The 23,370-nt window shown below is 35.5% G+C and overlaps 2 long non-coding RNA genes across 5 annotated transcripts in view; one reads left to right on the plus strand and one right to left on the minus strand.

Annotated features, from left to right (window-relative positions):
- Window positions 1–23,370, plus strand: part of LOC106016862 (uncharacterized) — a 294,342-nt gene that overhangs the window by 223,307 nt on the left and 47,665 nt on the right. For all 4 annotated transcript variants that reach the window (XR_011811771.1, XR_011811769.1, XR_011811772.1 and 1 more), the window contains 2 exons: window positions 6,649–6,846; window positions 16,771–16,898. This is a non-coding gene — a long non-coding RNA (uncharacterized lncRNA). The remainder of the gene's footprint in view (window positions 1–6,648; window positions 6,847–16,770; window positions 16,899–23,370) is intronic.
- Window positions 16,843–23,370, minus strand: part of LOC119717918 (uncharacterized) — a 31,509-nt gene continuing 24,981 nt past the window's right edge. Inside the window, exon 3 of the long non-coding RNA XR_011811774.1 lies at window positions 16,843–16,956. This is a non-coding gene — a long non-coding RNA (uncharacterized lncRNA). The remainder of the gene's footprint in view (window positions 16,957–23,370) is intronic.

The following is a 23,370-nucleotide window of genomic DNA, read 5'->3' on the forward strand; positions in this document are numbered from 1 at the left end:
ATAATGATAGGTGAAAGTTGTCACTGATTTTCAACTTTTTTTGATTTATTTGAACTTCTATGGTTTCTTATATATGAGATTTATTTAAATTTCATACATGGCTTCACACATTAAATTTTTTGATGTTTTCTGTTTCTCGTTGGATATATTGTGATAATCCATATTTACTAAAAAGTAAATTTTATATCAATAGTGTAATAATCTAAATCTTCTGTAATACAAATTGGATTTGTTGCTGTTATATGTACTTTTAAGTAGTCTATTGCTTGCAAATATCCTTTGCAAAGTTAATGCTAGTTGCAGAACTAATATACACTGAAATACATACATGATTGTAAACAAGAGTAATATATGCAAATTGTAGCATATTTAGGGATTGTATAGACTTAAATTCTTGAGAAATAATTACCTTGTTCCCACCTCCTGCCATGGGCAGGGATGCTGCCCAGTAGTTCAGGTTATGTGCTGTCCCCTACCCCGCCTCCCAATGTCCATTAGGGCAGCTCCAGCTGCAGTGGCCCTCCCAGCCCTCTTTCTGCCTCCTCACTTCCCAAGCTCCAAGGGGAGCAATATATCACAATACACCATGCCTCTTCTCTTTCATGTGAAGCAGTTCCAAGTCATTGCCAAATCATTAGGCAAATGACTGTGGTTTGAACATAGGGATTCAGTGGGAGACAGCACTTTGTACAGAATTGAGACGCAGCTGATCAGCAGCTCCCACGGCCACTGGGCAGCTAGGGAGCTGCCTTGGCATATCCATTGGCAGCTTCCTGCAGCACCCCCTGAAGCTCAGAAGAACCCAAAGCTACCCAAGTGCAGTCGAGCAGCCGCTCTGGGCATTGTTTGCAGTGCCACCAGGCTGCTGCATGCCAGGGCCTTCTTCACAAGGCCTGGAAGCTGCTGCCTGACACACCAGAACAAAACCTGGGTTACTGTGTGATGGGTAGGTAGTGTGTTGCCTTCAGACAGGAGTCTGAAGCTCATAAGTAGGGCAAGCTGCATGGATAGTGCCAGGGCCTGCTTCTAGCTCCCACCTAGCTCAAATCCATGCCCATGGTTCTTTCCGCTTTACTTCAAGCATTTTACAGTTGTGACTTCTTCATTACTCTTGTAATTTCCAAACCTGATTGGGTCCATTTTACCTCTATAGTCTGTTGTTCTCCCTAGTCATTCAAAACACGATTATTTAATTCTAAATTGATAAGCCTTATATACACCTTTCAAAAGAAATAAATATCAAAAGAAAGAAGTATGAAAACCTCCTAGTAACAAAAGAACATCTACATGCCCTGGCCAGCAGAGAGGCAGTAGTTCTTCAATCCACGTTTCATTTTATTATCCTTGGCAGGATGACATAAGTTTGAGATTAACTTGTTTACTTCCTTCTGGATTTGCTTAGCCATGTTTGTTTTTGTTGTTTTGTGTTTTTTTTTTTCTTTAGAAAACACTGATGCCTGAAAAGTTTGTGATAAAGACTGGAGCATGAGAAAAGTCTTTCTTGTTTGCAATTGCCAGTTGCTTCATGTATAGTTTGGGGCATTTTTTCTAGTAAGCAACATGGCTCAAAACAGATTAGTAATTTGGGCTGTAAATACACCAACAATGGTGTTAATCCATTACAGCATAGTTTTTTCTTTTTGTTTCCAAGACTAGAAAAGTGTCTGGTCACTAAGAGCTGAGGTAAGTAGTTTGATAATTTTCTGCATGGCTACCATGATTTCAGTTGTTTCAATTATATTTGTTCAGGTGGGAAATAATTTCACCTAATTAAGAAGGGATTAATTTTCCTTTAAATCACCTGTCCAACAAGGTAAACCTAAGCCCACTGGTAAAGACCTGTACATGTTAAACTACACAGCTGTGTGATGAAAATGGCTTAGCAGCCCTGCCTGCAGCACCACAGCTGCAAAAGTGCTTAGCCTTGATGAATGTGTCAGCGGACACACAAGGGAAATTTCTACAACTCTTTTAAAAGAAGGGACACAATTTTTATGAATGTATATCTGAAAAGATATCCAAAAAGATTTGAACACATTTAACGCCCTAGTTTGCAAGACCTCAGAACTTGTTTCCCACTACAAATGCAGCAACAAAGGCTCTTTTTTGAGGTGTTCTGTTACTGCCCTGGGTAGTAGCAGCACGGATGCTACATTAACGTGATAATGATGTATGAGCAAAATTGTTACACCAGTTTCATAGCTACTGATCAACATGGTATGATCACTAGTGTAACCATACCCAAACAGAATTCCCGTCACATTTAACATGAAATACCTCATTTAGTCTATTTAATGTGGAAGAATTTTAAGTTTAGAAAACACTTAACATGAAAGATATAATTGGTTTATAAATGATTAAAGTTTTTTTCAGCATATCCTAAATTTGCATGTAGTGAATAATATGCTTTCGTAAACTTTTCAGTTATTATAATAGTTTAATAGTTTAAGTTTTACGCTTATGTCATAAATATATACATTGTGTATGTCTGTGTACATGTTTGTATAACTTTCTAATTGCTGGCTTATTTTAATGTGCTCAGGTTTTATTATGTATGCATCTGCCTACTGTGAAAATCTACACAACACATCTACCCACATAAATAAGAACAGCGACCTCTCCATATATAAAAATATATATGCAAAAATTCTTAGGCCTGAAAAGTTAACATTCAAAGGTGCCAGAGTGGGAGTCTTCAGATTGGAATCTGTCAAGTACAGCCTGCCAGGAGCAAGCACACAACCCACCACAGGCTCAGGGTCTGTTATTTGGGATCCCATGTGTGAACACGTGCTGTGCACACCACTCTCAGGGAGACCAGAAACCCTGCTGCTGTTGCTGGGTCACCAGGTACGGGTGTGTTTCTCCATCAGCTGTCGTGGCTGCACAGGGAAAAGGTTTCTTTCCTTCCCTACAACTTGACTGATTAATGATGAACACAATCATTGTTAGGATCTGTGATGGGAAGACTGGGGAGAATTTGACATTGAGCAGTCCTGTTGACAGTGTAAGCAATTGCTGCTGCCTTCACATCTCCTGTTCTGTTGTTGTTGAGGAGTTCTGTGTTTTGTCTGAACTGCCTCTGAAACAGCCATCTGGGGAGCCCTGCTCCAGACCTCTTAATTGAATATTTGCAACTGTTTCTCACAAATTCATTTGCTCTTTATTCTTGTTTTCAGAAGTTCCCAAAATGTTGGAGCTAATTTTTTTTTTTTTTTTTTTTTTTTTTCCAAAACGTCATTTCTAGGGCAGAGCTTTGTATGGAATATTTCAGATAGGTTGACTAAAAATTACCAAATCTGGGAAAAGTTTAAAACAGTGTTACAAATAATTTGCCATGTACTCTTAAAAAAAAGACAATACTGCCACCCCTATTTTTAAAATCCCCAGTAGGTATAAGCACTGCTTAAATATGCTGTAAAATATAGCCCAGAAACATGGTCAGTTTAATTAGAGAGAATGTTGCTGTATGAAAATACTCTAAAATGTCGTTTATACGTTTTAGACAACACTAAAAGCAGACTTTGATTTATCCAGAACAGGTGATTTTTTTTGAAAGGATGGATTCAAGTTACTAATGAGTATTTTCCTCATTTCCTAGTGCCTTTTGGAAATTCCTACCAGAAAGTCTAGAGAATAAACTGAAAACGAAACAAAACAAAAAAACAACGTAGATAAGGTGTCTAAAAATGTGGCAGAGCTAAACTGTTGGTAGACTTGTAGTCAACCTGTGGACTTGAAGGAGTTCATAAGTTGTTTTGAATGATTTAAGTGGTTTATGGAATCCCTTTTAGATGTAGACCTCCCACACCCACAACCCCCACAAACCACTAAATAGACATTTAAAGAAATTTACCGTTAAAATCTTCATGAAGACAAATGTAATGCAAAATCCAATAGAACCACATTTCAGAGTATTTTAGTTAAAGAAACAGCAGAAACCTAATATTTGGCCTCAGAGAAAGTCTTAAGGATGTTTCCCTCTACTTCTGAACGTAGCTAAAATATATATAGATATATATTTTATATTTTTTTCCTGCTGATCCATATCTGAGTTAAGATAGAATAGTCTGGTCTCTGGGGCTGCTAATCTGACTTCTTTCATGGGCATTAGATTCCTATTAAAGAAAAAAGTACAACTTTGAGATGAGCTCTCTTGAGCTCCTATCTAAACTACTGAGAAAACCTGAGCAAAGGGATGCTCTTTTGTACTGCTCTTTCACGTCTGAAAGCATTTCTGCTTTAATTCATTCTCTTTACTTCTGCTGTGCTGAGTATTATTATAGTCTAGTGAGTTCCTGAAAGTGGGAAATGCCAAAGAAACAGGTGTCAGACTTCAAAAGAAGCATTTGTCAAGACTTAATGTTCTGAAGCTAAAGGTGACAGCTCAACCTAAATAAGCTCTTCTCAACAGGATTTAAGTTTCCTTAATAAAAAAGTAATAATCAAAAGTAAAGTGCTAATCCAATGGCCTAGAGAGTGGAAGTTTTTTAAAAATGTGCATCATTTGACATGATATCTTGATTTAAAGACTATTTGTAGTATAGTGCTCAAAGTCCAAGGTTGTTTATATTCCCCTGACAAGACAATTTATAACCTATAGAGGCACAAGTTTGCAGCATGAAGCTGTCTGCAGGCGTATTCATGGGGCTGGTTGGCCTTTGATTGTCTTGTGGTAAGGGAAGAAGGAGAACACTATAGAAAGAGCAAGAAATATGTAGGAAACAGTCCTAACATAAGAAAAAGTATTTTCTTTGTGTTCCTTCTGCCATACGCCAAAGAAAAAATAAGGAAATTGCTCTTAACAGGAAACTTACCAAGGAACAGAGGAAAAAGAAAAGCTATATGAGCCATGTATATATACATCCTACATGCTGTTTTTCTTGTCATGTCTGTCTATACTATGTGCATAAATACTGTCCAGGTTGGCAGTTACATCTATCTGTTTCAATATGCATAAGCACTAAGACTATTAAATTAGACTTAAGAAACATAAGTAGTGTAGTATATGGAATAGACACTATTCCATATAGCTGTTAGTGGATTAAAACCACTGCTTTCAATTTTGATAGTATATTAAGTGGTGCCTACTTTGCTGTGTTTTGAAGTCCAGTCACAGAAAGTAGAGCTATTCAATAGCAGTATATATTAGTGGTATCAGAATACAGCCCTTTTCATCTTTGAGTCATTCTCCACATTCATTGATCAAAATAGATACCGAGCATCTTTGCTGAAAAGCAGTATTTTCTCCTTGTCTCTTCCCAATGAGTCACATGAGCGTTAGATCTATGAATGGGAAGTCCAAGAGCAGCTGCATTCTCCTCCATTCTTTTTTTCTCAAGTCTTTTTTGTTTAACAAGCCATTGACAGTATCTACATTTGTTAGCATTTATTTGTTAGTTACCCTTCACCAGTAGCTCTGTAGCATATTTAGCTGCTTATTTGATGCTTTTACAAAGGGGACAGTTACAACCTATCTGGTTGTGTTACCAGTCTTACCTGGGGTTTTGGCATATTGTTCTTTGTGTGTGCTTCTGTATAAATCATAGTGATGTCTATTTCTGCTGTTATTCAAACCCACTGTTACCAAATCTTTTATCATATTGCTGTGTTTGTTTTGGGTTTAATTTTGAAGGATGTATCTGCCTGTATTTGCATGTAATGCTGTTAGTAATTTCAATTAATATAGTATTAAGTAGGATTTGTTTCTATCTCAGAAGAGCATTTTTGTCCAGTCTTGCACATAAGGGAGTTGGAGCCAAGGCTTAAGGTGTTGCTGCAGCCAAAGCTGTTTTGCAAGACTGGTCAGTCCACCTGTAGCTTGTACCAAAGGCAGCGTTAGTGGCTGGGGTGCTCATGAGATATCACTGCTGTTCTCCTCTTTGTGATGCAGGGAGTGTGGCAGTTGTAGCTCCCAGCTTTTAACAAGCTCTGTAGAGACAGAAAGAGGCTTGGACATTTGAAAACTGCTTTTCACTAGTATTAGTTGATGTCGAGTTTTATATTAGGCAACATTATGTTTTATATCACTTCCCACAAACCTTGCTTTGTCTGTTGAGGAATCCTCTAATTAAAAGGCAGTGAGTCTGATGAGAACAGTCAGATGAAACATGCTCACAGTGTGCATTTTCCCGGTGTACTTGGATTTATCCATCAAACAAATGACTATAATGATTCCTTATCACCAGTAATCAGATATATGTACTTGGTGCTCTCTGAAGTTTGTGTGGTTATCAGTATGACATATTTTTTTAAGGAAAAATGAAATCTGGTCCTTATAGTACTGCTAAGCACTATCTGGTCTGGCCATCAATGACACTGCAGTCCAAAAGCATAGCTGTACATACAGGTATACTCACAGATATTTATAAGATTATTTGTGGCCTTTGGGGATGCATATAATTAGTCTTTTGGCTGGATCAGGTTTACAAGCAATGAAGGAATAGTGAGACTAGATGTATTTGTGTAACAGAATGCCACATTCAGGAGATTTTAAAAATCAGGCCTCAAAGACACGGGAATAGGGAGCTGCAGATAATTATCATTCTAATGAAGTGAGGCAAAGCAAAAATAGCTGTGTGAAAAAAAAAAAAAAAAAAAAAAAAAAAAGAGTATTCATGTGATGTGCTTGAATGTTTTCTTTTCCAGAACAGCACACTTCCATCTTCTGTCTGTTCAGCATTTGCCTATGATGGATGGTGTGATTCAAAGTCTTCCATAAATTCTGGTGGCAAAGCACCAGACACAATAAAAATTGCTGAATTTTACTGATCTTCACCCTGGAATGGCTCCTTTTCAGTTCTTTTCTCATGTTAGCACTTCAGACTTGTACACACCTTAACAGAGGTAAGTGGTTTCTATCAGTATGAGCAAAGAATACGGTTTTCTGCAAGTAATGTATTGATTCATTACAGTGTTCATTTTCTGTGTCTTCTGTAATGAACATATCTTCAGAAGATTTTGCTCACGTCAGAACATCTGTAATATTGCTCTAATTTACTTTTCATTTCCCAGTACCTTGTTAAAACAGTTTAAAATGGCAGAACAAAATGCATGCGGCAGTCAATGAAAATCACAGATACCTGTGCTACATGCAGACTTGAAAAGCTGTTAAGAAGGAAAGTGCAGTGAAATGTCCCACTGCACATTTAACTATTAAAAATTCGTAGATTCCATTTTTGGGATTAAAAACAAGTTAAGATTTGCTCTTGATACTGTAGCAGTAAATGTTGATGCTGTGAGCCAGAAAGTAGAGTAGAAGATGGGCTTTCTGGTTTTAGTTGTTGTTTGTTTTTAAATATTACTAATGTGCCAAGAGGGTTGCTTTTGCCTCTTATATTGACAAACTAATGCAGTTTTGTTCAAGATCTTTTTTTTTACTTGTCAGGGAATCAGTTAATATACAGAATATTCAACTCTTTATATATTATTTGTTTCTTGCTCATCTTTGTGTTGTTGAAAGTCTAAGACTGTAAAACTGTTTTATTTTCAAACACATAAGATAAACTCTGTATTGCCCAAAGGGAGCTACCTACATACTTCAAAAAAAAAAATAAAATAGCAAATTAGCCACCTGAAAGGTAGAATGGAGTAAAGATGTAAAGGAGGGAGAAAGATCAAAGCTTGAAATAGTGACTGCAGAAATTTAAGGATCTTCAAGGTCCAGTACATTGACTGGAGCCCAAAAGTTTCCTGTAGCCTACAGCAATCTGAGCCTCTTAACTGCAGTATGCAAATCCTGCTCACATCCCGAGTCAGAGTACGCCTACCTTTGAAGGGCTTTCATCTCTCATCTACAAATGATTGTAATTGTCTAAGAAAGATGAGGTGTGTTCGCATTACCTAGTTAAAGCTTAAGACAGACTGTTGGTACTGAAATGATGGAGTCTCTAAAATTCAGTGTGTATATAGCTCAGTCTTTCTCATTGCTAGTGCTTTCCAAATAAATAGGCAGCAACTTAGATATCACTATTGGTGCAAGATTTTGTTTGTCTGCAGCTTCTGATCTCTGGGATAATTTTTCCTTTGTAACTCCATTTTGATATTTTACAAATTCTTTTTATAGTTCTTACACCAAAACAACCCATTTGTTTTGTTTGTCTTTCTAGGCCCTTCTTTTTTTTTTTTTTTTGCTGTTGAAATTATTCATTAATGCACTTGGCTTTCTAAATTTATTGCAAAAAGCTTTAGATTTATATATATGATTACCTTGGTATACGTATATCTGTTTAACTTCTGCCTTCAGTATTTCACAGACCTGTAAGTGTGACTGAAATCTGACTTCCTGGGTCATGCTCAGTGTGGACAGAGTGCTTGAAATGTTATCAGGAAATTCCAGAGAAAGGATTAGCAATTGTGTACAAATGGTGATTTTTAGATGTTTATGTCAAATTGGAATGTCTTCTACTGAGGACAAATTCAGGAATCCTTTTCATTGCATTACAATTTATCCTCTCAAATTTCCAATTCTGCTTCAAAACAACGGTCAAGGAAAAACCTTGCATATGTACTGAGAGAAGTATTATCAGTGCAGTGTTATTTTCTGTCTTCATTGCTGGAAACATATCAATCCAGACTTTCCAAAAACATGGGAGAGTTTGGTGTTAGAATTGTCTTTCACAGATAATTAATATTTAACTACTATAATGAATTAAAAATAGGCTACACTAGTAAACAGACAGCCTTAATCATAGAGGTCTGTCAGATCCACTTGTAATACTTGATAAAATCAATACATTTAAACATAAGGAAAGCAGAAGTTATAAACATAGAATTACAGTGAAATATTTCAATGCATAATTGCTACACTATAAATGAACAATAGTATCTCGTCTACTTTTTAATACAAGTCAGTAACAGAAGTTGCGTTCTCTGGGCTTGCAGGATTGGAAATTGGACATCAATTATGGATGTTTTCTACTAACCTGTATGTTAAATGATCAAGAATTATAAAAGTTTCGTTCAATAGTCTCTTCGGCATATATATTTTTTAAGGAGAACTATATGAATATTCAAAAGTGGTTGTTTCTTGTGTTTCAAAGAATAAAAGAAGAATAGTTGCTCTGCTACGTATGCATAAAGCATTCCTCCCAAGGTCAGAGGGAGAGGTCGGAGCCAAAATGAAATTCACTCCTGGGAGTGGTTTGCCACATGATCTTTTCTATGTTTTGAAAGGTCAGAGTCAATATGGGACAAATCTAATAAACAGATCCCAGTAGTATTATATTCAATTTCTGAGGAAACATTCGAGAATGGTAGAATTGGGATTTTGCTACACTGAAATGCCAATTGTTTTGAGATGTTTTGTCTTATAATTATGAATATGGCTCAGTGCCAAGTGAATCCTTGATTGCTTTTGTCCCTTTCCAAAGGGGAAAAAAAAAAAGTGTTGCATATAATGCCTAAAAACTGATATTAGAAAGTGTTCAGAGTGCTGGTTAGATTAGTTTTCTTCTTTTCTATATTGTGTTTGGCGAAAGAGTGTATGTCACCAATAAGAAGCATTACGTGAAGTTAACCACCTGCTGTACAATCAGCAGTTCAAACTAGTTTGCACCTTTTGAGAAACATTTGATAGGTATTTCTGCTGTCTGCAAAAAATAGCCTTATAATAATCTGAGAAATCCCTGGTCCTTTCTGGGGTATTTTCTTATCAAAATAACATAAAAAACAGCAAAAAGAGGAACTGAGGTATCATACAGGCAGTATCCTATCATACTAGGAAATATCCATCAAAGTCTTTCATTTTCAAAATGATTTTAAATATTTTTTTGTTGTTTATTTGTATTCTTGTATACAATCTCTTTAAGAAAGACAATTAGAATCCTTATACTTTCTCAAAGAGATCTTACACAAGAATAAAACTAAATGTAACTAAATGTAAAATTAAGGAGATGGCAGTGAATCATACTGTTCCCAGAAATTAAAAAAATCACAGTCATTGCAACAAAATAATAATGACATTCTCATGCAATCCCACTGACTGGAGGCACAATTTTGACTGCAGTTGCATATGTTGTTTTTTGGTGACAGGACAAAACCACTGGGTTCTCTGACACATTTCATTTTTCAATACGTAGTAGTAGTAAAATTATAATGGTATTCTTCTGTGTATAGAGTCAACCCTATGCTTCAGACAGTACGGTGTGATCATTACTTCATTCATGCTGACTCTGCTTCACTACTTATCATGTCACTCATTTCAGCTGATAACTATAAAATCAGCCTTCATGATTAAAGCTGAACACCATTCACTCCCTGTGAAATACAGTAATTTCTATACATATCCACACAACCTTATATTTGCTACTTGGTTCCCCAACATAGCCCACCCCTGTTTTTGTCTTTCTCTTTGTTGTGGACTGTTTTTTACCCTAAAATAGTTTGGGGCGTTTATTGTATGAGCCACAGTGTGTAAGGGTGACTTGTTTGACTGGAGCATGTACAAATATTATACAATAATGAGACTAAATGAAAATAAGGTAATTGACATGATGTTTCCTGTCCACTTCTGAGTAAGCAAAACTGTGTTAAAACAAAAAGCATCCAGCCCAGTATCTGTGCAGTATCTAGTACAGATCCTTAGGGGGTGGAAAAAAAAAAAAAAATGAACAGAGAAAATATAGCCTTGGTGAGGGAGCAGTTGGAGTCTGCAGACAACGTGGAGCATTACTTCAGAGGGTGAACTATTCTTCTAGAGGCTTGGGACTGAAAGCTAAAGGTAACAACTGAAATGATTTTAGTGTTGTTCTTACAGCAGAAACTTCCCAGAGGCCCCAAACACTTTATATTCCTTCTCTTGCACCAGAAGCACCAATTCATTCCCACACAGGATTCAAATTGTGCAGCTGTTCCCTCAGTAACTTCCACAATGCACTTTGTTATTGCCAATACAGAAATTCATAACACATTGAAAAGCAGAAATAAAATACAAGATATTTAATGGCTGGATACTTCTATGAAGCCTTAAAGAAACCATACAGGAACGGTTCAGGGTTTGTATGGCAGACTGAAGTTTCCTGATGGCAAGAAGTCAAAATAAATTCTGTGACATCTTCCTCTTCACAGAGGGAGTAACCAGAGCTGATACAGGAAAGGAAAAGGCAGGCATAATATAAACACTGTTTGCAGACCTGGAAGCTCTGCTTATTGTGCTCTGCATTGCTCACAGTGGGAGAATGATGCTGCAAACTCACCTGGTCTCCTCCTCAGCTTCTGTGGCAGGAACAGTGTCATCACACCAAGTATGAAAATGTAAAATATGAAAGACATGCCATGTCAGTGTTTTCTTCTAATTGCTTAACTTTAGGATTTCACCTACCTGCTACCAAATTGCTAATTCACTGAGAAGTTTAGTTAACAGTATCAGCCCTATCTATTTGCTTGTGAAGTTCTTATGGTAAACCGTTTACTCATAAACATTCTTCAATTTCCTTTTCATTTACTTAAAGTGAGATTCTTCTTTCAAAATGAGCTCTGGATTGTCTTTAATTTACAACAATATAACACAGAGCAGAACTTCATTTTATGGAGGTAGGGAAAAATAATAATACTGCATTTCCATCTGCAAGTTACACTTAAAATTGCAACACATTAGGAATTTACTGTGGACATGATTTATTATGTTCCTTATTGAAGAGATCTTGCACAAGTTACCTGTTGTTGTGTTGTTGCCATTTATTTTCTACTTTTTACAGTGATTTCCAAAAAAGTTCCTTCTTTTTTCTTACTTTTTTTTAATTTTTGGAAAATAATTTTTTATAATTAAAAAATGAGCATCTTCTCACATTTGGTTTACAAAAAATAAATAGAAAACAGTATTTTGGCATGCAATCACAAATTAATCTCAAAACATTCTGTTGCATGTAAAATGTAGTTTGCCTTCATTTATTAGTTGAACATTGTTGTATTTATTGGAAATAAAAATTTTTAATCCAAAACCTTGATGTATTTGACAATTTTATGCTTATTGTCAACCTTTTTCTTTGTTCTTTAATGAATCCATGTATTGTTACATATTATTCTTCATCTTCCCACAAGGAATAAACCTGAAGCAATTATAATTTTATAACATTCTCTGTGCTAAGAATGTGTGGTGACACTTAATGAAGTCCAATATACCTATCTGATAACAAGTTGCTCTTTAAATATAGGACAAATAACTACAAGATGGCAATGTCAAAGTAAGGCACACTTACACAATGAAATTTTAATGAAAATACATTTACTTATGTCTCAATGACATCTAAATGGGAATCAGTTATCAGATCTTGAGTGTTTGCAACAAATTTCTGCTCTGTAAAAGAAAGAAAAAAAAGTCCCAATGACTTAAAAGTTAAATGAACTTTTAAAATGTCACCCAGCAGGGCATTCAAATACATAATTTACTATTTTGTTAGCTTCCTATAAGTGGATAATAATAAACTGCTAGCTCAATGCAAGCTCATAAATGCTGAATCAAAAATGTGAAGAACACCATGAAATGATAAATGTGAAGCTTTATGATACTAATTTTCTTCTAAGTAGAAAATGTAGCTGTAGTGTTAAAAATGTGAATGGAAATGTTGACATTCTGCTTATGCAGAGCAAGGTTTTAGTGGGGAATAATCTGTGGCTTTGTTAGTTTCTATTTTATTTTTATTCTACAGCAATGCAGTAGCAACACTGATAGCCTTCAATGAGCAATATATTTTCATAACCATCCAAGTTGAACTTGCTCTTAAGTACACTCATACTTATTTATTTAAACACATTAAAATTAGACTATTACATTGATGAGAAGACAAAATGAAGTCATTTCTCATAGAGAAGTTTTAATCTTAATCAAAAATTGACCTATGTGTTATATGTTAAAAAGGCATATATTATTGAATGGTATTAATAGAACTTTTAATGTTAAAATAATGTACACCAGACAGAATTAGAATCTATTTTAAGCTACTATGATAGGTTGAATGACGATAAAAACTTCACTTTTTTGGGTTCAATTTTAACAGCATACAGACTACGTTTCAAAGGCTCTGATCTGCTGATCAGTGTTCTTTATGCTACCCGACACTATGGTCTCCTCTTTATGGGACATGATCTCCCTTGCTGGGCATATTATGTTAAATCAGTAGGTGTGACTTGACCTCGGCAGACTAGTGAATGGAACAAAACTCGGTAAGTGTATCGGGTCATGATGACTGTTAAATCTTTCATTCAGATAAATTTGTCTGAGGCTATAAAATACCATTATGTGGTTCCCTGCGCTAGTGGATTCAGATTGCATGCTTGAGCTAAAACATAACTAATTCATTCACCTAGACTGGAGGGGCTGAGAACACCCCTGCCTGCTCTGATTGACTCCTTTGGAAGGAATTCTAGATTTATAAGGGAATGATTTACAGACTGATCTCTTCTGGACATGGTTTCAGTATCTGGCTTATTCTGACTGGAATCTGCAGTCTGAGCCACACTGTGGGACACCACCATACAGCATAAATTTAGCTAGAAGAGATTTTGGAATGATTTGTTCAAATGTGCATATTGCATCACAACGAGAAGAGGAAAAAAACGGCTAACAGGTTGTCAAGCATTTAGGTAAATTACATTTAAGTAGGATAAGTCCTAGAACCATAAAACTAATTTTTACTTTGGTATCACACCCTGTGACTTCAATCCAAGCTGCTTTTGTTTTACTCTGTTACAACTTGAATGAAATATTTTTTGTGGATGAAGATTAGGTCTTTTTTTTTTTCAGTTTCATATTTAAAAGATGAAGACTTAAAGTTTAGACATTTACTACTCTGTTAAAAAAGGACCTGTCTTAATTAAAGCACTGTTATAACAATGATTTAATTGGATTCCTTTTCCGTTCACATTAAATCCTTGTCATAAGTTACAGCTTTGTGGAATATTAATATGTGGTGTATATTTTTTATTCTTATTACATACTCTCATGATAGGTCTTATAGCAGAAAAACAGTTTCAGTGTTTTTTTTTTTTTTCATAGTTTAGGATAATATTCTTGGGAAAAAAAAATACAAAAATCCTTCAACACACAGGTCCTTTTTTGTTTGCTTCTTTCAAGTATCTAGTTACTGCTTAGGATGGATGTAATATTCACACAAACAAGCCATAAATTGTTTTACAGGTATTCTTTTGTAGTATCTTTTTAGATATGGTACAGCCTGAAGCTCCTGTTTAAGATAAGGGAAAGGTGAACATGAAATAAAATAAATTGATAGCCAGAAACTGAACTTGGAACTCTGGCTGATTTCATTGGCTAAGCTTGACATTCTGAATTTTAACAGTAACAGGTTGTTGTTGCAGTGGGTTGAGGGAGGTGATTGTTGCCCTGGTGAGGGGGGGGTGAGGGCACATGTGGAGCACCGTGCTGGTTCTGGACTCCCCAGTACAGGTGACATGGAGCTACAGAAAAGAGGCCAGTGAAGGGCCATTAAGGTGATTAAAGGACTGGAGCTCTCACATGGGACGAAAGGCTGAGAGAGCTGAGACTGGCCCAGAAAAGAGAAGGCTTGGGAGAGTGGGGGCCGAATCTTATCCACGTATACAAAGAGAGGGTGCAAAGAGCACAGGGCCAGGCTCTTTTATGTGGCTCTCAGTGAGATAACAAGAGGCAGTAGACACAAACTGAAACACAGGATCTTCCTTCTGACCATCAGGGAACACTTTTTCGCTGTGAGGATGCCTTAGCACTGGAACAGGCTGCCCAGAGAGGTTGTGGGAACTTGCTCCTTGGAGAAAGAAGCTGTCTGGATGTGATCCTGGGCAAACAGCTCTAGCTGGCCCAGGGTTGGGCCAGATGGCCTCCAAAGGTCCCTTCCAAAGTCAACCACTCTGTGTTGCTGTGACATCCACTGCCTACCTGCAACAGTGGGACATGAGGTCTATGGTGTTTGATGTAAAAGCCATGTGGAACTGAGGAGAGCAATCTGGCCAGAGCATATCCAAGATGAGTTGTATCTTTGGAACAGAGCTCCTTACCCTGAATACATCACGCAATGCTTTCTGAAGCCCTGATGCAAAGAATACTGAACCATTAGTGTATTTCAGTGTATTAACTGCATATTTTGCTTTGTGAAATAGTAAATCGTCAAATATAACTTTTTAATGTGGTATAAGTTTTCATAAGGAACCTAGATCTGCTTTTTTCCTGTTATTTATTTATAAGTGCAAAACAGAAGTATTTTTGTAGGCATCATTAAGCTGTTCATCCTGTTCCCCACCAAGATCCCCACAGTTTACCCACAGCTATGTTGATTCTTCTGAACCTTCTCAAACACTGTACACAGCCAGTCAATAGGGTGATGATGGCAATCAATAGAAAGTATAATGAAATAATAAAGTTGGCTGAGAGCAGTAGCGGTACACTTAGAATTTAACCTGCAAACTTCATTTACGTTTGACAGGCCCTTTCTGTATTAAAGCTTTCTCTAGTAAGTTTAGGGCTGGGTTCATATTCATTGCTTCAAAGAGGTAAGATATACAATCAATTTTGTTTTTCAGATAGTTAGATAACAGCATGTTTTCTTGGAAGTCTCTTAAAGCACTGAACATGAGTCTAGTTCATTTCTCGTTTTGTACTTGAAATAAAAAATTCCCTGAATTCAGTGAAGTGACACTTATGTAAAACATGCTAGGAAAATAATGTCACAAAACGAGCTACTACCAGGATTTGCATGCTGCAGTTTCATTTTTTTGAGCTCTAAAATCCAAAGATTTGAATCCCGTTAATGAATTATCAAGTCTAAGATGTTTTGAGTTACTGTCTACACAGCAATACATCTTAAACTAGATCGCATTTGTTTTCTGCTCTTGTATAATGTAAGTGAGCTCAATTAGTCTTTGCCAAATGACTGACTAAAAATAATTCTTACAGGTAGAAACATGACTAAATTTGAAATAAAATCTGCACCTGTTTGTAAGGCCCTAGAAAGCTCTGTAAAACACCATTTACATTAGATATGGTAATAACTCTTATATTAGTACTATTTAGGTATTTTCCTACCAATAATATTTCAATTTACTGCACATATTTTAATGTAATTTGTGAATTTAAAAGTATAGCATGGCCTCCACCCTACAAGATAAAGACCTGTTGTAGAGGTGTACAGAATATGACAACTATGTACAGTCTGCTTCAATCGAGGTAGCAATCAAGAAGTAATAGCTGTTGTTTTATAAAGAATAACACATTATGCAATGCATTTCATAATGTTTAAAATACTTTGTTCTGTTATTATTTTGTATCCTGCATTTTTATTCCCCTGGCTTTCTGCTATCAGTAACATAATTTTCTCATGAGCTTTGAGTACCTTAGTACAACATACGAAGTACTGCCCTTGAGCTGCAGATTGAATCTTAAAGCAAATGTAACCAACTGAATTGGCAGGAATGGTTTGAAAAAATAAAGGAAGAAAGGAAGGGAGGGAGGGAAGGGAGGAGAAAAAGGAAGGGAGGGAAGGAGCTAGTTTTGGTCAAGTTCTGCATACTAATATACTAGTATTCTCTCTAACCATGTGTAACTTACCTTAAGTGTTCCTTAACGCTTTACAGGGACAATCACCCAGCTTTGCTGAAGATAGGAAACAATTTGCAGATAACAATGGTGCATCTGAATCTCAGTATACAGGAACACTTCCCAACTTCTAGTTAAGGGATTAGAGGTGCTTCCCAGTTTTGTTTTGGGAGAGGACCCAAGTTTGAGCCAATTTTATAACTTTCACACACTGATTTTTTTTTTTTTTTTTATTTTTTTTTTTTCAGTGAAACACAACCACATTGGCTGTAATGAAAGGAAAAGCTGGCTGCAACCCCAAACCTTCTTTGATGATTAAGAAACTTGTGCAAGAGAACATACCCACTTTCCTTGGGCCTCTCTAAATGCTGTTAAGGTGGGTGGAGGAGCAGGTGATTTCAGTTCTGTTCACAGCTATGTGGACCTCTGATGAGCTGTGAAGTGAGGGAGAAGTGTGTGAATGTTAGTAAATGTATTGTGTTTCCATGAATCATATAGTTGTGTGCGTGTTTTTTTTGTTTGTTTGTTTGTTTTGTGTGTGTTTTTTTTCTCACCTATGGATGAATCTATACCAAATTCCTCTGTAGCCTTAGATGCTAGTAATTATTGACTAGGATGCAATATAACTGAAGTTTTACTGCCTCAGTAGGGGGAACTCTTCCACTCTGATGCTTCCAGAGATGTTTCCAATCACCTCCCAAGGTACCTGTGCTAAGCACTAGAAGATAGATTGGGTGATTGGTTGCTTTCTCATGGGAAAAATGTTTTGAGTAGCTTCAGTGTTTTCATTCTTATGGTAGCTACAGTCAGCCTAATGCTGTTGGTGTTTAGGGTGTTTTTTGCATGTGTGGGTTGAAAGCAGGCTGTGTCAAATGTAACTCATTGTGTATGAAGGATTCATTTCAGCAGTCTATAATGCCTCAGCCTTTTCAGTGTGGGTGTATCTGTATACATGTGCAGAAATATATGTGCATATAGTAGGAATCATTTCTCTTAACACTGAAATGTAGCTAGCCCTTAGATGAGATGTGGCCACTGTTAAGTAGTGGACAGAAATATTAGATAACTGAAGAAAAAAAGAGGAGAACATGACAAGTTACGTGCAAGAGGTTTTAGTTGAGATATATATTAATGACCTGTATTGGCTTTGCCTGAAATACATGAGCTTCATATATTAGTACTGGCAGAAATGGCAGTGAATACTTAACACAAGTCAGAACTCTTACACTTCCATGTTTCATATTCAATATATCTTTCTAAGTGTGTTATTCATCGTACCAAAAGTGATATAAACAAATCCTGCTCTGCAGGCTGCTGTTTACTCTCCAAGAGGCATTTTAAGAGCAAACCTTCCTTCCTTGACATACCACAGTGACAAATTACAGCTAATACTTCTACATCCAGTAGGAAAAGAACATAGCAGTGGTAAGGATTTATATAGTAGAGAGCAATGTGGCATATGTAACAGGCTGGCATTTTTAGTGCCAGCCTTGATTTGAGACAGCTTTGGTAAAATGTAGCTTATCTTCTTTGTCCTTGACTATTTCAAGATTTTTTTGCTTGTTTGCTTTCTTTCTTATATAAAGCCAAGAAAGCTTTGAAGATGTATTTATAACAAATCATATAACGCTTCTATAGAATCTCAAAGAACACACTTGAATAAAGAAAATAAGGGGAAAAGGTGGAAACTATGAATAAAAATAAATGCAATAAATGTTATTTTATGAATACCCAAACATGTTTCTCTTAAACCTGTCAAAGATCTGTAAATTTAATATGTGACATCTCATTTGGCTCTGTGTTCAAGACTGCTTTTCAAAAACATGAAATTGTGTTAACTTTTTTTGTTGCCCATCCTCAGAATTGTTCTTCATCCCAGCGTAATAGATTTCTTTTTTTTTTTTTTTAAAAAAAAAAAAAAAAGCGGGTGTCAAAACAAATTCTAAGTCTTAAGATCTTTCTGGAAACTAAAAAGAATCTGGTTCTAATCAAGGGCAATTTTTCTCATCACTCTACTCACCTGATTCCATTAAAATCAGATGGACTATTTGTAGGAAGAGGGGAAAAAAAAATGTTCTTTAGTCCTCATAAGCAGTATTAAAATCTCACTAGACAAAATCAAGTTCGGCTCAGAGGTACTTCCTTGTTCCTCTGGCCTCCTCCAGCACCATTGGCTTCTAACTCTTCCTTCTAATTAAAACCATACTTGGAATCATATTTCACTGCATAAATCTGTATTGGAAGCAATTATAATGTGTCAGCACATTTTCAAACTTTACACTATTGTAGTCATAATGGTGTTAACTTTCTTATGCATTGGCAGAAAGTGTTGTACTAAACACCTTAATTTTCTTTACATAAATACAAACTTGCTTTCATACCTCTGAGGATTTTGATTCTAGTTAAAACATTAAGCTCCACTCCATTTCTATGTACAAAGTAATTTTAGGAATATTTTTCATTTGGCAACCAAAAATGGGATCAGAAAATATCCAAGCATCTTCATGAACAGAAAAAGTATATGCTAAATGTAGGACAACATTGTGAAGATAGCAAATACTGTAACCGAAAAGGATAACTGTTCCCATAATACAATTGCTTTCACATCTTTTGTTTCCATCTACCCTTTAATTAGAGACATCAATAAAACTTTTATATAGTAAAGAATTATCTAACTTTTAGCCTGTGCCAAGTAGTGAATTTATGACAATAGCTTCAAGAGTGTGAGTCTAGGGTAGTCCAGGGAAGGAGCAACACACATCTGGAAGGTTCTTCAACCATTGTCCTTTTTCAGTGTGGTTTATAGAGCTGAAGGCAGGTACTGGGTTGTGAATATAACAGCACAGCCATAAAGATGTCTAGTACTATGAGTTAGTTCCTCCATAGAACAAAACTATACAATTCTGGTTTTCTTCCCAGAGTAGCTAAAAGTACATTATTTTATCATGCATATTGCTAACAGAAGGACTGAGTATGAATGTAGTCTCATCCATAGCACATAAGAATCATATTTTGTTGACCAAAAATAAGAAAGAACAAAGACTTCTAATTCAGTACTTGTGTCTTAAACACGCATTATCATTAGCATATACTTGTTGTCCCTCAGAGATGCATAGAATAATGTCATCAGGCATTCTGTGTATTTGGAAAAAGCTAGGCTATAAAAAGTCTGATTCAGCTATGATATCTGAGATCTGTGTTAGTCCAAAGTCATGAGTTGTTAACCCTTCTCACACTTTTACTTATGAGATAATGAGGATTTTGTCGCCTTCTTTTGTCCTGATCAATCATAAGTTGCTTTTTCTTCCTTTGCTCTTACTCACTTAGAAAACAGAAGGAAATCATGTTATTCTCTAGTTTGTTTGAAATATGTGAGTAATGTGGCATCCTGTTTTTTAAACAATAAATATTTGTTTTCTCTTCTTAATACCAGCAGTTACAGTTGGCAGTGACTCAGGAACTCATTCAAAACCTCAGTGACTAAATGAAAAGTAGAATACTTTACTAGCTTCCATATGGTGGCAAGAGTAAGACAAGTACTTGTGCTATTTTCTGTTATTTTTTTTAGTATATTTTTAATTAAAAAAAAAAAAAAAAAAAAGGATGGTATAAACCTGTCTTGTATCAGACTTAGTTTTTCTTCTGGTGTTAGGAAAGTCTGAGTTAGGTGTCCTCAAATGTAGCCAATACTGTAATTATGGAAAAACTTTTAAGGAGTCCACCTCTTTCCATTGATTATAAGTAATTAAGTTTGTTGGTTAGGAAATTTGAATCTTCATTGAAAATTTCTGGCTCTGTGACACTGGGTTAAAAAGGCCTTCTTTGCATTTCTTAGTATGAGCTGTTCTATCCTGGATGTGACATTCTAAAATAGAAATCCTGATCTTTTAAGCTGTCATGCATTCTGCTGACAGGCATGCTAGTCTCAAAAGCTGCCTGACCCAAAACAACAAACAAAGGAAATCCGAACCCATATAAAATAGAAAGGAATAAATTTCATGTGAAGTTAATTCTATGAGAAGGGCTACTTTGGTTGCAGATACTGGAAAAGGTAATTAAATATGTTCCTGTGATTCTTAAGCAGATACAGCTCATTTTAGCAATAAACCTTTTTCATGTTTGACAGGCTTTGCAGAGATAAGAATGATGATGAGTTTTCCTGTTGAAAGGAATTACAATTAAGTAAATTCTCTTCTAACCTCACATTGCCCTAGAACTGTTACTGTTGTTGCTTTGACTTGAAACAGTTCTTTTCCTTTCTTTCTTCCACTTTTCATATAGGCAGAAAACCTTTTGAAAACTCTGGTGTTTTTCTTTTATTTTTTCCCATAGAAGCCATTTCTTTAATGATATGTTTGGAAAAGGAAAGTGCTTTTTTTTTTTTTTTTGGTGCTTTACAGATAACCTGTTATTTGAATGTCTAACAGTCCTTTATGTCTAGAAAATGGTGGATTGGATTAGAAGGAAACTTTGCACCGTAAAAATGTTCTCTTAAGTTTTGTATAAACATTCCTTTCAAGGTTGAAAGCAAATAAACAAATATATAACATGGAGAACATGTCATCCTTACATGAGGAGCTGTCGGTGTTTTTGCCTTTTTTACTTTTTTAATCTTGTTAAAATTTGTGTAGGGAGTTGCCATGAGCATTATTCTCTTTTCCAAATTGTTTTTTAGAAAACTGCTAATTTGTATGTGAAATAAAACTAAACATCCTTACTAATTTTTTAGAAATTTTAGATTTTGCAAATTAGGCAATATTAACATGAATTCAGAAGAACTGTACAAGAACTGCTTTGTGGAATGATCTTTCTTTTAGAAAGTAACACTTTGCTAAATTGTAGATACTTTTTGGGAAGTATTATTTCTTGAAAACATTTCACATTACAACTTCTCTTTTTCCAATGGTGATATCTTGCTTTCATCCTATAAAAATGATGGCATACTATTTTGAAGTTATTTATAACTTCATTTAAATGTTGGTTTTGTAACCCTTATTTTTCTGTTTGTTTGTTTGAAAAACAAACTTTTTAATGAATTACCAGTTAGATTGTTGATTTCCTTTCTTTCCTTATACTAACACTCGTAGAGTTGTCTAATTAACAAAACAAACAAAAATCAATATGCTAGCCAGATTAGAATTTTTGGTGATTTTTACCAGGATGAAAGAGGTCAGAACTTCACTTCCATTTTAACGAGCAGGGATTAACATCACAAAAGTGAATACTTGCATCACTTGTAAAACACACAACCTGTTTTACTGGCACGGTATTGATCTCACCGTGACTCCTTGCTGTCTTAGGTTTATAGTGTTCCTTGGGTTGTACAATTTTTCATGAACATCCAAGCATTATTAAAATAATGCTTGTGGATTGCACATTAAAGCTTCTGGAAAGGATTTCTTTCTCAAACTGGAATAAGAATGCAACTCTGCTCATATGTAAGTAGGGAGGAAAATAGCAGTTTAGAAAAATCAGGAAGAAACAAACAGCTCTGAGCTTTTTTTTTTTTTTTTTTTTTTTTTTTTTTTTTTAAGGAACTGCTCTTCTAAGTTTTCAATTAAAGTGAAAACCCTTTTGTGAGCATCTCCTTTTGATGTGGAATATGCTTTTGGTCATTGAATATTTCCAGCACTTTGAAGCACCTGATCACACTGATTACTGCTGAAGATGTTGGCTAAACAAACCTGCACAACATATCACTTTGACAAGAGACAGTGCTAGCTTGCAATCAAGACTATAATGAGTGATTTATTTGTTCCCTTCTCCCTGGCCTTACCCATCATTACATGTTCATTAAGTAATAATTGTCATTGATCGACAGGCCTGTGTATGGATGATGGTAAAAGAAACAGGGCTATTAAACCTTCACTGGATATAACAAGTGCATGCCACAACCAATAAGGTAGATTAATGAGAAGAATTAAACTAAGGATAGTTGCATTATAGGCCACTTCCTTTCTTTTCATTTTATTTATGACTAAAGTTAAGTGTATATCTTAGACCTTCAGAAATAAAAGTTTAACAACATCAAACAGAGCCATGGCCTAATACTACTCTGTTCAAGTACTCTGACCTTCAACAGCAGCTGGTCATAACTTAATGTAATAACTAAATTGGTTTGGAGGTTTTCAGATTAGTTGAAGTAGAAAGACAAGAGGGTATCACAAATAAAATTTGAAGCCAAATAAGGGTTCTAATGGGTCATTAGAGAGTAAGTCCTTGTATAAATATTTAAAAGATCAAAAAGGTCTTGTATCAAGTGGATGGTGGTAAAATTATGATGTTTCAAAATATGGTATTTTATTATAAATGTTCATCTATGTTATTTTCAAAAACTTATGTAGGAAAATATTTTGGAATCTACCCATTTGGTCAGCTAAACTCACAACAGGCAATGTTGCCGTAAACCTTTGTGAAGAGTTTAATGCATTGTGTGCCTCTAGAGACAAGATGCTGTTGCTTCCAAAATATGTTCAGCTTTAGATATATTGGTGTCCATATTGCTATATATTGAAACATTATTCCCTGCATTGTCAAGCAATACCTATAATCCTTATTTTAGTAGCTTCTTCAAGCTGTATATTTGTGCCTAGATAGAATTATTGAAAGTTTTCTCTTGGTAATTATATTTGTTTCTGATTTTATAGCATTATTTATTTGTTTGTGTTCCTTTGTGCTATTTTGCTTTTTTGCATCTGAAAGCCAGGTAGGTACATGCTGCTATTCCTATTAGGCCAAATGTTATTGGCTGTCTAACAAAGTTGATGTGTTTGGAGCATAGATTATTTCTGCTTTTCACTGTGGTCCCAGGCCTCCTGCAATCAATCTTTTAATAAAAAAAAGGAAAT

The sequence above is a fragment of the Anas platyrhynchos genome, chromosome 10, assembly GCF_047663525.1.
Source record: "Anas platyrhynchos isolate ZD024472 breed Pekin duck chromosome 10, IASCAAS_PekinDuck_T2T, whole genome shotgun sequence".
Taxonomy (NCBI): Eukaryota; Metazoa; Chordata; class Aves; order Anseriformes; family Anatidae; genus Anas; species Anas platyrhynchos.